Source organism: Rhinolophus ferrumequinum, chromosome 3 (genome assembly GCF_004115265.2).
Source record: "Rhinolophus ferrumequinum isolate MPI-CBG mRhiFer1 chromosome 3, mRhiFer1_v1.p, whole genome shotgun sequence".
NCBI classification, from domain to species: Eukaryota; Metazoa; Chordata; class Mammalia; order Chiroptera; family Rhinolophidae; genus Rhinolophus; species Rhinolophus ferrumequinum.
This window is the reverse complement of record NC_046286.1, coordinates 1,990,395-2,003,441: the sequence shown is the minus strand read 5'-3', so window position 1 is coordinate 2,003,441 and position 13,047 is coordinate 1,990,395. Positions and strand designations below refer to the sequence as shown.

At 46.6% G+C, this 13,047-nt stretch overlaps 1 pseudogene across 1 annotated transcript; it reads right to left on the bottom strand.

Annotated features, from left to right (window-relative positions):
- Positions 1–6,005: 6,005 nt before the first annotated feature.
- Positions 6,006–13,047, bottom strand: LOC117018568 (protein SON-like; annotated as a pseudogene). Its single transcript, XR_004422256.1, has 4 exons — positions 11,248–13,047; positions 9,254–9,841; positions 8,645–8,755; positions 6,006–6,034 (listed from the first exon to the last, which is right to left on the bottom strand). The product of XR_004422256.1 is annotated as a protein SON-like (transcript).

The following is a 13,047-nucleotide window of genomic DNA, read 5'->3' as shown; positions in this document are numbered from 1 at the left end:
AGGTCGTCCATCATCAATAGCAAGGAAGCAATATACGTCATCGGCAGCGGGGCCAGCGGAATCCACTGGAGTTTCCCTATTTGGTGTTCAGCTGGAAAAAGGACTTGTCAGAACAAACCATATCACCAAAATTTAAGTAATGTGCATTGAAAATAAGCTTGATCATGAGCAAATGCAGAATTTCCAATGTATTTTTAAATACAAATAAAACTATTATTTAGAATTTTGTATCTTAGGTTTCTTATATATGGCAAAATACGGTATATCCTACACAACTTGGCTGCACAGTTTTATGTTCAATTTGATCGGTGTACATATTAACAGTCCATATGATTAATATTTGATCATTTAGGATAATGACAATAAAAGTAGCTTAGTTGTGAATGAAGTAAACTAGTAAAGAGATGATAAATGCCCTAAGTTTTGAAAATAGTAAGATCAAAATAGAAAGTATTGAAGTTCATGTTCAGTAGTCCTCCAAGCTCTCGGGTACCTAATAGTTTATGTATCAGGATAACAAGTAACAGAGGTAGTTGGACTATGAAAACATATCCATGAGCCTACACCATCCAGCAGGCCTTCCCACTGTATTTCTAACAGAGCAATGTTTGTGTAATATTGGAACCTGTACTTATGTGTTATTGTAAATAATACGAAACTGTATATTTTTCAAAGATTTTTTTAAACTTTGGGGAATATTCTTTTGTTAAGATATTAAAGGAATAAAAAAACTGGGGGGGGGGGAAGAAGCATTTGACTTACAAAATCCTGAAACAATATTTAATTCGAATTTTTATTTTTATATGTATGCAAATTCTCTGACACTCCTCCCTTCCAGAGGTGGAGGAATTCCCTCCTCTTGAGTGTGGGCTGCACTTAATGACTCACTTCTCATCAGGCTGATGTAATGGTGTGTGACTCTGAGTCTAGGACATAAAACTCACTGCAGCTTTCCTCTCCCCTCCTCTTCTCTCCCCTCCCATTTTCAGCCCTTAGGGAAGAAGTTACCTAGTCATTAAGTCACCTCATGGAAAAGTCCCCACAGCTAGGAACAGAGGAATCCTGGAACCATCCAGGAAGGAAATGAGGCCCCTTCCAACAGTCCAATGACTGAGCCGTGTTTCCTGTGAGTCCTCCAGCCCCAGTCAAGCCTTCAGATGAGGCAGCCCTGGCTGACAACTTGACTGCAACCTTGAGAGAGGCCCTGAGCCAGAAGCGCTCAGGGAAACCTCTCCTGCATTCCTGATCCTGGGAAACTGGGAGAAAGTACACATTTGTTGTTTTGAGCTGCTAATTTTTGGGTAATTTGTGATGCTGCCATACACGACTAATACAGTGTCCAAAGAGAGAATGAATTATTGGACTTTAGTTTTGATTTGCTCTAAATTAACTATAAGCTATAAAACATATCATCATTTAGTTTTAAGATGTAGGAATTTCCATGGCTATGTGGACAAATACATGGTATTAACATTCACAACAATCTATTTGAACTTCAATTTCCAACCGTGACCCAATTAAAAACAAAAAGAAGGAACAGACTGTGCTAGGCAGATTCTAAGGTGGCCTGCAATAACCAATCACTGGTTATTCACCTTTTCCCAGATATTTAATCAAACATGAATCCAGCTGCCACTGTCAAGCGATTTTGCACATGTAATTAAGGTCCATATCAGTTGAATTGAAAATAGGGACTATCCTCAGTAATTCTGACCTAATCAGATGAACACTTAACAGGATTAGATTTTTCCTGAACAAAGAGATTGGAAGAGTGAGTGGGATTCAACGTGAGGGAAGGCTTGAAAGGGGAATGGGGTGTCATTGCAAGAAATACTGGTGGCCACAGGAGGTGGGAGCAGCTTCCCAGAGACTAAGCAAGGGAAGGGGAACCTCAGTCCTACAACTACAGGAAACTGAATTCTGCCAACAGTTCTTGTGTAAACTTGGAGGAGGACCTCAAGCTCCAGTTGCAAACACAGCCTTGTGACACGCGGAACAGAACAACTCCACACCATGCCTGGACTTGCAGAACTGTGAGCATATAAATGGGTGTGTGTGTGTTTTTTAAAGCCACTATGTTTGTGATTTTATGCAGCAATAGAAAAGTAATACACAGACTACTGTGCAACACATAAGCACAAGACATTTTCTCCACTGCAATGAATTTATGAACTGTCACGTGCACTAGTTATATGAAATAAAACCTTTCCCAATTCTTGTTCATGCATATATTTTTCATTTTATGATTTTTATGTGATGCAATTAAACTTTACTACAATCAGATTTGTTATTCACTTATACAACAACAATTAGTTTAGTGCTCACTCTGTTCCAGGCATGGCTCTAAGTGCTGGGGACACAACTTTGACCTAAACAGCCCAAAGCCCCTGTGCTTATGTGCCTGACATTCTAAAAGCTTCCCAGAGTGAGACGGAGCCACTGGAGTGTGTTTAGTGAAGAAATGACACAGCCTGACTCACATTAGCAGGGTGGCTGATCTCTGTGGGGACAGTCTGTGGGTGGCATGGAGGGAGTGGGGCTAGTGCCACAATTCAGGAGACTAAAGGGAGAAGAGGGCCTGAGGGGTGAGAGAGACAGAGAAGGGCAGGAGAAGCAGGAGGTGAGGAAAAGAAACAAAGGTAAAGAATTCTAAAGCAGTGGAAATCTCAGATTTAAATTAGTTGTAATATAGAGTTTTAATAAATATCTGTCTATAGGGCTAAGCACGATATTCTCTGCATCTAGTATTTACTACATTCTGTGGGTCCTCCTAAAAACCAGTTGCCTCCTTATGTTAATCAGAGTAAAGAATTGTTTCCAATACCAAGTGCGTCAATAAAAAATGCATCCCTCCACCCTTTAGGTGTTAATTCATAAACAGGTAGTGTGAGCCCTGGTGAAGGGCATTTGGACTGTATCAAATACTTGCAAGTTGAGGTGATTAAAGCTTGTACATTCTGGTGGAAATATATTGTATTAAGAATATTTTATTTTTTTTATTCCAGAGAAATTTATATTTGGGCCTTAAACTTTTGAAAATAAAGTTGAGACATAGCATATGAATACTACTGTAATACACAGGAAATATTTTATCAGACCCTAAAAATTAACATAAAATAGTCAACAAAAAATAGTGGCCAGGTGCCAATTTTATTAGATAAGTTGGTTACAGTGTTTTAATTATCATTTTACGTCTACCTAAGTGTAGCTGAAATTCAAAATGCACATCACAGTAAAACTATATCGCAACTCAGTGCCATGCTAAAGGTACTTGGCCTCTGCAGAATTCTCGTTGGACTTCTTTCTGACTCTCTTCTCACGGCCCAAGTGGCTCTGACGGCAATGCGGCCTTAGTGCTGACCATCACACATACCACTTTCTTTTTATAACTAATACAAAATTTTAAGGGGAGATGGTGGCATTAGCCCTGTGGACCAGATCTCGCTTGCTGACCTCAGAAGCCCTGGCCCCGTGTCTGTCCAGCAGAACTCCTTGTGAACTAGTGCAAGGCGCCCAGCCCTTCACTGATTACAAGTGCTACAGCAGCCTAGCCGTACGGAAGGGCAGCTACATCATAGTACACAGTACAATACAAAAGCGTTATTTAACATTCCACACTGAAGATTACGGATGCCTTCACACAATCGTTTGGATGTTAGCCACTTAAAAAAATACATCACTAAGGTAAACAATATAAACATATCAAAACCCTGTGTGGTTAACTACAATTTCCATGGTATGAAAATTAAAGCCTGGAGATGTTTATACAGATTGCTTTTTACACAATGTCTTAACTTGCCAAATATTTACAACATTAAAGAGAAAACACGGGTGGCTGGATGGCTCAGTTGGTTAGAGCGCAAGCTCTCAACAACAAAGTTGCGGGTTCAATTCCCACATGAGATAGTGGGCTGTGCCCCCTGCACCTAAAGATTGAAAATGGCAACTGGACTTGGGCCATTGGAAAAATGAGTGTCCCAACCGTCGGAAAGGGAAGCCCTGGCCTCCCCGTGGTCCCAACCCAACCAGCCTGGAGCCCGACTTCATAGGATTAGCGGGAATCGAGTCAGACTAAAGAGGACAGGGCTCGTTCAAACTCGGCCCCCATGAGACCATGGTTAACTTAGATGTAGGGGCCAAACAGTGACTTTTATGGTAGATACTGGAGCAGAACACTCGGTAGTCACCATGCCGGTGGCACCACTCGGGGACCACAGAGTCACCATAATGGGAACCAGCGGGGATCAAGCTAAGAGACGACCGTTCTGCCAAGCTCGGACTTGTAAATTGGGAGGACACACCATGACGCACGAGTTCCTCTACTTACCAGACTGCCCAATCCCGCTCCTGGGACGTGACCTCCTTACCAAATTAGGGGCACAGATCTCCTTCGAACCATCAGGTCAGGCCTCTATGTCACTGCAGCCCCCGTCAGAGGGACTTATTCTGTCTATCACCACCCCGAGGGAAGAAGAATGGAGGCTTTACGGGACCGGCAGTGTAGAACAGAACCCAGAAGCCTACAGGGCCGATTTCCCGGAGGTTTGGGCTGAAGGTAATCTGCCTGGGCTAGCAAAATATAAAGCCCCAGTTTTGGTGGAGCTGAGACCCGGAGCTCAACCCCAAGGGCTACGCCAATACCCCATCTCCAGGGAAGCTCGGGCAGGGATTCAAAAACACCTCGCTTGTCTCAGAACAGCAGGGATACTCGTAGAGTGTCAGTCGCCATGGAATACGCCCCTCCTGCCGGTAAGGAAGCCTAATGGAGAATACTGGCCAGTATAAGATTTGAGAGTGGTAAACCAAGCCACAGTCTCCCTACACCCCATAGTCCTAAATCCATATACCCTCCTCAGTCAGCTGCCCCCGGAGGCCGGATGGTTCACCTGCCTGGACCTGAAAGATGCATTCTTCTGCATTCAGTTGGCGCCCCAGAGCCAATCACTGTTCACCTTTGAATGGACTGAACCTGATACCGGCCGGCAGCTCCAGCTGACATGGACTCGGCTCCCACAGGGCTTCAAAAACTCTCCAACCCTCTTTGGGGAAGCGCTAACCTCAGATTTAGCCACCTTTCCTTGAGAAGAATACTGCTGCACTCTATTGCAATATGTGGATGATCTGCTCTTAGCCTGTGCCACCGAGACTGAGTGCCAAACCGCGACACGGGCACTCCTGTCCCACTTAGCCGAGACAGGGTATACAGTCTCCTGGAAGAAAACCCAGCTCTGCAAAGAGCAAGTACAATATTTGGGCTTTGTCATCTTCAAAGGACAGTAGGCCTTCAGCACCGAGCAGAAGAAAGTCATCACTTCGCTCCTTCGGCCCATTAAACGGAGGGCGCTCCGTGAGTTCCTCGGGGCCGCAGGCTTCTGCTGGATCTGGATTCCTGGCTTTTCGGCAATAGCCCGGCCCTGATATGAGGCTCCAACTGGCAAGAAAAGGCCCCCATGCTATGGACAGAAGATCAAGAACACTCCTTCCAGCAGTTCAAGAGCTCACTTGGACAGGCCCCAGCCCTCGGGTTACCTGATGCTGAGAGGCCATTCCACTTATTTGTCCATGAGAGAGACAAAATAGCCTTAGGACTGCTGGCCCAAACAGTGGACCGTGGCTCCGTCCCGTCGCCTACCTCTCAAAGAAACTAGGCCCGGTAGCAGCGGGTTGGCCACCATGCCTGCAGTCTCTAGCAGCCACTGTGATTCTCATCAAAGAGGCAGATAAGCTCACCTTAGGCCAGAGACTCATAGTTAAGGTACCCCACTCGGTCACCACCTTAATGAACAGTCAAGGACCCCGATGGCTGTCGAATGCACGGCTGACTCAGTATCAGGGGCTACTCCTGGAAAACCCTCGGATCTCGTTAGAAACTGTGTGCACCCTGAACCCAGCCACTTTCCTGCCAACCGAGGAAGGGGATCCGGAACATGACTGTACAGAAGTTATCAACGAGGTCTATGCTATCATACCCGACCTCCGGGACAGCCCACACCCTAACCCGGACCTTACTCTGTATACTGACGGCAGCAACTTCCTGAGGGACGGAAAACGTCACGTGGGGTACGCAATAACCACCACAGATGAGGTACTCGAGGCAGGGGCCCTTCCATCGGGATGGTCGGCCCAACGGGCATAACTATGGGCACTAATAAGAGCCCTTACTCTATCCGAGGGCCGAAAAGTCAACATCTACACCGACTCTCGGTATGCCTTTGCTACCGTCCATATCCATGGGGCTATATACAAAGAAAGAGGCCTTCTGAGCGCGGAGGGAGAAACTATTAAAAATAAACAAGGGGCTGGCCCAGTGGCTCAGGCAGTTAGAGCTCCCTGCTCCTAACTCCGAAGGCTGCCGGTTCGATTCCCACATGGGCCAGTGGGCTCTCAACCACAAGGTTGACGGTTCAACTCCTCGAGTCCCGCAAGGGATGGTGGGCTGTGCCCCCTGCAACTAGCAACGGCAACTGGACCTGGAGCTGAGCTGCACCCTCCACAACTAAGACTGAAAGAACAACAACTTGAAGCTGAACGGTACCCTCCACAACTAAGATTGAAAGGACAACAACTTGACTTGGAAAAAAGTCCTGGAAGTACACACTGTTCCCCAATAAAGTCCTGTTCCCCTTAAAAAAAAAAAAAAAGTAACACAAGAAATGCACAAACTTTAAAAAAAATAAATAGATAAACAAGAAATCCTTAAGCTCCTGCAAGCTATTTGGCTTCCCCAGCAGGTTGCAGTTATCCATTGTTGGGGCCACCAGAAGGGCAACGAACCCTCAGCAGTTGGGAACAGGCTTGCTGACACCCCGGCCAAATCAGTGGCGATGGGAAGACCTAGTGAACTACTCTTGGTCACTGACACTACCACCACGTCCCTCCCGTGGTACACAAAAGAACTCAGATGGGCAAAGTCAGAAGGGGGCACCAGATTGCCACAAGGGTGGTGGCAACTGCCTGATGGAAGACTCTTCATCCCAGCCCTGCTAGGTCCTCAAGTTAACCCACTTAGGAATATCACAAGTTAACGCTGAATATCACAAGTTAACCTACTTAGGAAAAACTGCTCTCGAGGGCCTCCTAGCCAAAAACTTCTACATTAGCCAGCTGTCAGCTCTTCGCAAGCCCATAGGAGAGCGCTGCCTCACTTGTGCAAAGAGCAATCCAACGTCCAGCCCTAGCCCCATCCCCGGGATTCAGAGAAGCGGTGCCGCACCTTTTGAGGATGTCAAAGTCGACTTCACTAACATGACAAACTGCCGTGGTACTAAGTACTTGCCGGTCTTGGTCTGTACCTACTCTGGGTGGGTCAAAGTCTTCCCCACTCAGACTGAGAAGAGCTGCGAAGTAGCCAAGGTCCCCCTTAGGGAGATTATTCCCCGCTACGGAATTCCACTTCCTATCCACAGTGACAACAGGCCAGCTTTCATAGCAGAACTCCTCCAGACGGTGACCAGAGCCATGGGCATCAACTGGAGGCTCCATACAGCATAGCGACCACAAAGCTCAGGGAAAGCTGAACGCATGAACCGTACCCTCAAGGAGACATTAGCTGAACTCCACCAGGAGACACCCCTAGGGTGGGTGGACCTCCTACCACTTGCCGTCCTTCGGGCGCGCTGCACCCCTGGCAAATCTGGATTCTCTCCCTTCGAAATTATGTTCGGGAGGCCCCCACCCCTGTTGACCAGCCTCCCTGGTGACATCTGCCAGCTGGGGTTCTCCAGCCTCCAAAACCAGATGGCTGTGCTGGGCAAGGTCCTCACAGATGTACGTGCTTACATTCTGGAAATGACCCCATTTCTCTCGGGGCCCTGGTACACCCTTTTATCCCAGGAGATCAAGTCTGGGTCAAAGATTGGAAGCGCGAGCCCCTCTGACCCCAGTGGATAGGCCCTCACACTGTCATACTTGTTACTCCCACCGCTCTTAAAGTTTCAGGTATTGCTCCGTGGATCCGTCACACTCGGATTAAAAGAGCCCAGCCGGAGGATGACACCTGGATCGCCCAACCTGACCCGGCCCGTCCACTCCGTGTGATCCTCAAGAAACAGCCTGGATGAGCCTCGCCGTCGTCTGCCCGGCCTCCGTCTTTGCTGTCATTGGACTCCTACTATTTCTAGCCTTTGCTGGTCCTCTTGGCTCCTACCCCTAGCTGGCCCACTCCTCACGATCCTCCTCCTTGCTACCATCGGGCATAGTTAACGCTGTCATACGTTTCATAGAGACCTCTGTCACCCGTTGGGCTACAGCCCGGATCCTTGCCCTGTGGGGTTATTGTCCTCTTAGCTAATATGATGATCTCTAAGCTGTTACCACTTACGATCATTAACAGGGGGGACATGACCTAAAATGGTTCCCTGCCACGTGGAACTGACCTAAGATGGTGGCCTGAGCAAAGAGAGAAGTCCCCAGCCTAAGCCCCAGCCCACTTCCGCATAACCCCCCTCCAAGCCACACCCCGAGCCACTCACCAGACGACACCTATCCCTTCCCCAACTCAAGGAAGTCCCCAACCCATAAAACCTGCTCAAAACCTTGCTAAGGGCTCAGTCTTTGAGAAGGATCCCGCTGAGCCCGCCGGTGTGATAAAGCTGACTCTCCTAACTCTCTGAGTGCCGCTTGAGTTCTTTCCGGTCCTGGTAACCGTGACAGGTGTAGCTGTAACTGAAGACTGGCTCTAGTGGTGGCTCAGGAACAGTCACAACAGCCTCTGATGCTAACACTCAAGGCTCTGATGTTGACACTGAATAATTAGCAGATATTACTGAGACAGGTTAGGTAGCATATTGTTAGGTAGACAGGGAGGTCCCTGGTGAAATAAACAAAAGGCAACCATATCCTGAAACTCTAGATTCTGGAATGTCTCCTTTGTTCCAGAACAAAGATATGAGAATGTGCCTTGAGGTTAATAAATTATTTCATAAATCCCTTTTGGCTGGACAAAGGAGAAGATCTGATAGATAGGAATGTGTTATTTCATTAATCCCTTCAAGATGGGCAAACAGGACATACCTTATAGACAAGTTTCATTAGAAAGCACCAGCCCCCTTCCCCAAGCAGGCAAGGGAAGGTATAAAAGTAAGAACTTTTGCCTCAGTCAGGTCGGGACCTCCTCTCGTTCTGAGAGCTGTGGCTCTTTACTCTTTACTTTTAATAAACCATCCTTTTTTACAACTCCTTGCCTCTCATTGGTCCGTGATTCCATTCTTCGGTTTCACGAGACACGATCACGGCACAAAGAAAATATCCTACATCACTACTACGGAAGGCTATGAAATCTCACTTTAATTCACAGGCGGTTCAGGCAGTGGTCCAGACTCTTCAGGAGGTAATGCTGGTTCCTCAGTAGGCCAGACATTTTCAGCTGTTAATGCTGACTGCTCAGTGGATAATGCTGGACCCTCCAGTGGTTCCTTAGGACACAATGGTGGTGTCATTGGTGGCTCCTCAGGTGGAAATGGCGGCATTGTTGGAGGCTCTTCAGGAACCAAACATGGCACCATATATGCCTCTGTGTATGTATCAGTATAAGAATCGATGTAAGAATCAGCTGCCATAGACATCATTGAATGATCGGCAGTATAAGATGACATCATAGAAGGGTCAGCAGCAGAGTATGATGACATCATAGACTGGTTGGCACCCATGGACATCATGGAGCACTCGTAAGCTGACATCATAGAGTGTTCATAAGATAACATCATATAGCGCTCAGCCATAAGGGGCGTCATAGACTACTCATAAGACATCATAGAGTGTTCATAAGATGACATCATGGAATGTTCTGCAGCATAGCACATCATCATAGACCAGCTAGATGCTAACATCAAGGGTCTAGGTGCTAATCTATATGGTCTGGGAGCTATTCTATAGGACCTGGGTGCTATCCTTTAAGGTCTACGTGACATGCTATAGGGATCAGGAGTTAGTCTATAGGGATCATGGCCTAATCTATGGGGGTCTTGCCCTAACCTATAGGCATCATGACCTAGCCTGTAAGGGTCATGACCTAACCTAGAGGTATCCTGAGCTAACCTGTAGGGATCAGGAGATTTAGAACCCAACATAGCAGAACCTTGGGTACTAGATGCTAACATCTGGGTATCCATGGTGCCGTAAGCTAATATTTGAGAGTCCATAGTGACAGATGCTAACACCTGGGAATCCATGGAGCTGGTTGCTAACATCTGGGAGTCCATGGAGCTGGTGGCTAACATCTGGGAGTCCATGGTGTTGGACGCTAGCATCTGGGAGTCCATGGTGTTGAATGCCAACATATGGGTCTCCATGGTGTTAGAGACTAACATATGGGATTCTTGGGCCATCAAGGGATCCATCTTATTGTTATAGAAGTCTCCTCCACTAATGTAGTAGGCAGCTTCTGTGCTACCGTATTAGTGTATACCCCAGAAAATGAGACCTAACTGGAAATAAGCTCTAGCATGATTGTTCAGGATGTTTGTAATACAAGCCCTACCCCAAATATAAGCCCCAGTTAAGATCGTCAGCTGGACGGATGCATTTAGTACGTCTGTTGCAACACACGACGGACGTATTGAATTATAAAATAATAATAATATATAATTAAATATAAATAAATAATATTATTGACATTAATACTTAAAATAAATGATAACATAAATTATAACTAAGCATTTGTAAATACCCAAGTGGGCGCCTTTGGACAAGAGGTAAACGCCTATGTAAACAGATGAATTCGAGACTTATTGCCGAATGACCAATCAGAGTACAGATACAATGTACGAATAACGTGCAACTTGATAACGAACGGACGTGGTTATGTCTAATATAAATCTTCATAATTCAATACATCATGCGTTGTAACAGACGTACTTAATGTATTCATGTGAAATAAAGAAACGGTTTCTGAATATTGGTGCCTGCAATTTTTCGTCACTTTTGTGTGGACCATAATTCTTAACTCTATTGCTGGACATGAGAGATTGGGGCCAACGGCTCTATAGGAAATGGAGTCGCCATAAATTCAAGCCAGAATTTGGGGTTTGGAGAGTTATGATGATGTTCCAGAAGAAGATGACATGACTGTATTTGAATAAATGTAGATTTTTGTACATGAATGAATGAATGAATGAATGTAGATTGTTGTACATGAATAAATGTAGATTGTTGTACATGAAAAAAATAAGACATCCCCTGAAAATAAACCCTACTGCATCTTTTGGAGCAAAAATTAATATAAGATCGGGTCTTATTTTGGGGGAAATATGGTATAGTATTCCAGCACTGTCATCAAGAGCACCTCCAGGGACTAAAACACGGTCATCGTTGACAGCTCCGTTGTCACCACACACTGAATAGAGATCTCCAGCACCACAACTGCCACAGGTTGCCCAGGCAACTCCAGTACCCCTGTTGCCAGAGGCTGCCCCCAAAGTGCCAGTGCTCCAGCTGCTCCAGACGGCCCCGAGAACTCCAGTGCTCCACTAACCAAAGGCTGCCCTGGCAACTCCAGCACCATTGTTGCCTCAGGCTGCCCCAGCAACCCTGTTGATGTTGTCACCTCAGGCTGCCCGGGAAGTTCCACCATTGTCATCTCCACAGGTTGCTCCAACATCTGTCACAGGTTGCTCGGTCAACTTCATTGCTACTGTTACAGCAGGCTGCCCCTGCGACTCTACTGCTGCTGTCACCACAGGCAGCCCTGGCAACTCCTGTGCCATAACAGGTAGCTCTGGTACCTCCTGTGGTGGCTCCTACCCCCTGGAGGTGCTGGAAGCCTTGGTAATTCCTGTGAAAACTGTGGCACTGATGTCACAGGGGGCCCTGCAACTCTGGCACTGGGGTAGAAATGGGCCGTAGTAACTCTGGCAGCAGGGTAGCAGAGGGCCCAGGTAACTCCAGCACTGGAGTCACAGGGGTCCTGCAACTCTAGCATGGAGGTCGCAGGTGGCCCCGGCAACTGCATCGCTGAGGTCACCGACATCGCTGAGGTCACCGACGACTCGAGCAGCTCCAATGCTGTGGTCTTGGGCAGCTCCAGCAACTCCTGTGACCTTGTCATGGATGAATCTGCAACCTCCGATGGTACTTCTACAGGCTGCTCTGGCGACCTTAGTACTGCAGTTGCAGACTCTGGAAAATTGTTGTTGATGTGCTTGGCTCAGTAGGTGTCTCTGATGATACCGCAAAGGTTTCTGATGGCTCCAGCACTTCTGCTACTGGAGGCTCTAGCATGATCTTTGATGGCTCTGGAGGTGTGCTCTATGAAGATTTCAGCACAGACTTCATCTGATATGCCACTGACATTGGTACAGCTGGTTCAGATGACGTTAGCGCTGCTGTTGTAGTAGGCACTGGTGCTGTTGCAAAAGAATCCAGGGATTTGGTCATGGATGGTTCCAGTGTTACTGCCACAGACTGCTCTGACTGAACTGAGATGACTGATGCTGATGCAACTGACAGCTCTGCAGTTCCTAAAGGGTGTGGCTGTGATTCCTCCACTGATACTGTAGGAGGTTCTTGCACAACTGCAGGAGATTCACTGGTCTCAGACAGGCCAAACGCTCTTACAGGATGCTCCAGAGCCATAGCTGAAGGTTCAGAATCAAACTTCAAAAAGGAATCCAATTCTAAATCCACGTTCCCACCATGATGTGATTTCGGCTCTGATTCAGATTCTTCTGGCTGTCTTTTATACTTTATTTCCTTTTCTTCATCCTTTTTATTTTTGTACATTTTATGCTTGACTTTTGGTGGGAATTTCATCAGCAAGATCTGTTTGTACAGATACACATCTACATTTTCTGGGGGCCTCCTTAAAGTCTGGTTGATATCGTAGTTCTGTATCTAAGGCCCCAGAAAGTACTTTCTCTATCTTCTGAACTATTTCTTCATTTGATAGACTCCTGGCAGAGGCAGCTGCATCACCTGCCTGGTTTCCTTCAATAGGTGTATTTGTTTCACCATTGGGCTGGCCTTCACTCCTTCCACTTGAAAGCTCCTTTTGAATTTCCCAGAATTTACTAACCAAAAAGATCTAAAAATGTACTCGATGTTGGTCTCCAT